General features: G+C 38.9%; 1 pseudogene; it reads right to left on the bottom strand.

Moving 5' to 3' along the window:
* Positions 1 to 201: 201 nt before the first annotated feature.
* On the bottom strand, positions 202 to 3438 carry LOC27207289 (annotated as a pseudogene).
* Positions 3439 to 3572: the final 134 nt, after the last annotated feature.

The raw sequence follows: 3572 nt of genomic DNA on the forward strand, positions 1-3572 counted from the left end.
AGAGTTGGGCAAACGCTATTGATTATTAAAACAAACATGCTAGTGTAGGCGATCAATTTCAAATTTTTAAATATGTGAAACTCTTTCAAAACACTTTAAAAATGGTGAAAATTTTCAAATTTTTTAAGAAACATTTAATGAAATTGCCAGCAAAAATTGCTCAACTGGAGAAGTTTTGTTCACTGAAAAACAAAACCAATATAAAATTGAAAAATTTTATTACTAATAAACATCAATACAGATTCAAGTATAAGAAACATTTAATTCAAGAAAATTCCTAACAAAACGAAGAAAGGTCCCATTATGAGCAGTAAGAACAAGGGCTTTGGGATCGAACCTCATTTCCGGCAAAGTCCTTTCGCAGAGTTCCACCCGAAAGTGTTTAAGAGTGTGCAACAGTCCAAATTTTATCTCCAATTGGCCAAGTAGTGTCCCAATGCAGCCTCTTGGTCCTGCACCGAAGGGATATAGTCTTAAAACTTCTTCCACCACCTGCCGTAGGTATACCAATCCGGTTACGGTGTCATAGCTAAGTTGGTGGTCATGGTTTGACTGAAGTGCAGCCCGGAGCTCCGCCCACAATCGATGTTGAATAGTCGGATTTTTTGCCAGTTCGTACAGGACAAAAGTTATTGTGGAAGACGAGGTATCAAAGCCAGCCAAAAGCAAAAAAGCAGCCTGTGCTACGAAGAAGTCTGGTCGATGGATTATGCTTTCCGCAGGTTCTGTACGCTGCAACTGCAAAAATATATCAATCAAATCGTGGCGTTTCTCTCCATTTTCTGCGCGTTGAGCAAGGACGTAATTCATAGACTTGCGCATGAAACTCTTCGGAATAAAGATGAGTGCGAGCCCTGTGCGACAGTCGCGGAAAAAAGAACATTGTAAATAGGTGTAACAAGCGCTTTGGCCTTGGGTCGTTGACTTCAACACACATTCGACGAAACTCTGCCTCTGGATTCTGCAAACTTTTCGCCTCTATGCCAAAAGCCAATGATGCAATAATGTCCGAGCACACAATTGTTTAACCTCCAGTTCAACGCTGTCTGCGCCATTTAGTTTTTTCTCCATATGAGCCTCGAGATTCTGTCCAATTTTTTCAAGAAGTCCATACATTTGACGCACCTTTCCTACAGCAAAGAAGGGCGCAAAAATCTTATGCGTCTCCCGCCAAGTCTCATATTTGGTAAAGAATAGGTTTTGGGAGCCCATTGTATCTCGTATCGCATCTGTGGTCTCAAAGCGGCTCGAGAATTGAGCGAAGTCTTCGACCAAAATGCGCTTTATCAGAGCCGGATCTCGGAGAAGTAGTGCATGGTTGTGCAGCACGTGGATTCCTACAAAGGCGCGGCCGGCAGCTTCTTTACTCTCATATAGTTTTCGAAATTGATCACCGAAGCAGCAGTCTCCACACAAAAGGTTCCACACATTTCCCACGAATGGAGCTGCCGGAAGGTAGGGGACGCCTAAACGTCGCCAGATGCGGAAATGTCTCCGTTGCCACAACCAAACGGCTAGTAATGCAACCAGCCATCCACCGCTGACGATCAAGGGGAGCAGAACAACAGATCCAACAGCCAGAGCGGCACAAAAAAATACAAATACAGCGATAACCATGTTATCGTAAAGATTGTCTGACCACAAATGCATCTATCTATTTTCCAGAGTGACTTTATGTATGCATCAGCTTAATTGATTGTTCGTCGCTGTTCTGTTCGACTAATACAATTATTCATTCATTATTCAATATTTTGCTCTCATATTACAATTTGCTCTCTTATAAAAAACCGAAGAATACACAAATTTTTAACCCTGTATTTTCTACCAATAGAGTACGTTAGAAGTACAACTAATTTATGGCTCGAATTATTTCTCTTATTCATAAGTTCAAACAGAGAGAAAGTTAAAGTTGAAATTCTTAACTATAAAATCTCAGTTAATGAGAGTGCATTGCAAATTATAATATAAAACAAGGGGGAACGCGCTGTAGTCGAGTTTATAACTATTACTATTACTATATTACTATAACTAACTAGTGAGAGTGCGAACATGAATTTTTCAAATTTGTTTGACAAGTGGAGAAAATGAGTCTTGGGCGTGACAGTTGTAAGCGGTTTGTTGGCATTAGAAGGAGTTAAATGGGGGAATTTCTTGGCACTGCGATATAAACTAGCAAGACTAAAAATAAAACAAAAAAAGGTCAAGACATTTTTGAAAAGTGTGGGCCGGCAGTTTTATGTGTTTTGTGGGAGTTCGAGTGGGCAAATCGATGGAAATTTACAACACAAAAAGAAAATAAACAAATTCAAAATGTAGGCGTAGCAGCTTTGGGCGGTTTAGTGGCCGTGGCAAATAAAATTTTGGCAAATCGATAGAAATTTACACGACAGTGTGAAAAAATGTCAACACATTTTACAAAAGTGTGGGTGTGGCAGTTTTCTGCGGCTTGTGGGCGTGGCAACATGGGTCAACAATCTTGTAATCTGTAAGCTGAATCTCAACCTTCTAGCTTTATAGTACCTGAGATCACGACGTTAATACGGACAGACGGACATGGCTAGACTGACTCGGCTATTGATCCTGATCAAGAATATATATATTATTTATACTGTTATACTGTTACATACTTTTTAACGAATGTAATATATTCTTTTACTCCACTAGTAACGGGGATACAAATATCAAGACATTTCTTAAAAGTCTGTAAAAGTTGCAGCGTTCTCTATAGAGTATGCATGTCTTATCTAAACTATTTAGCGTTTATAGGTTATCGAGATCCTTACGTTCACGGACAGTCATGGCCATATCGACTCGACTATTGATCTTGCTTAAGAATATATATATGTATGTTTATAGGGTCGGAAATGTCATATTTGTTAAAACGATAATCAACCAACTTAATGGCTATAACACGTTGAGTAAAAAAATGCGAAAAGATTACGTAACAGAAACAGAGAGCGCTATTTTTATAATTCATTTAAAATCAATAATCGGCTGCCAGTTGGTTAAATGTGAAGCGTTCGTTGTATAGGAGTTGTTGATCTGTTCTCTGACAGAGGCAATGTGGATTGCATATGACAAGGGCGTCGGCCGGGTTTGGTATAAAACAGTTGATAAAAGCTAAATATTTTTTTAAAATTCTTAGCGTGACAGATTTTGCGATTTATCAGCGCGGCAATCAAACTTGTACAGCCTAAGCTTCGCTAAGATCTGCTTGCCTAATTCTATTAGCTCTTGTACTTAATTCCAGATATCTAGACGTTTCTATTTTTTGATAATAAGCAAGCAAAGCTTTTTAAATCACACGACCTCCCTGATCTGCAGTGGCTGTTGTTCATTCGTAATGGCCAAATCAAGGGTCTAAACAAATTAAAAGGTCCAGAAGAAAGTGCACTAAGATGAGTTTCTCGATCATCAGAGGAAAAATTTTCAATTTCTCTTACAGTCAAGTGTGAACGTGACAGCTATTTGTGTTTGGTCGCCGTCATGAAAAAAGTTTCACAACTTTCAAAATAGGAAGTTATTTACAATTTTCAAGCAATGCCCATTTGAAGAAATGCACCAACGAAAAA

This window comes from Drosophila simulans, chromosome 2L (assembly GCF_016746395.2).
Source record: "Drosophila simulans strain w501 chromosome 2L, Prin_Dsim_3.1, whole genome shotgun sequence".
Classification (NCBI taxonomy): domain Eukaryota; kingdom Metazoa; phylum Arthropoda; class Insecta; order Diptera; family Drosophilidae; genus Drosophila; species Drosophila simulans.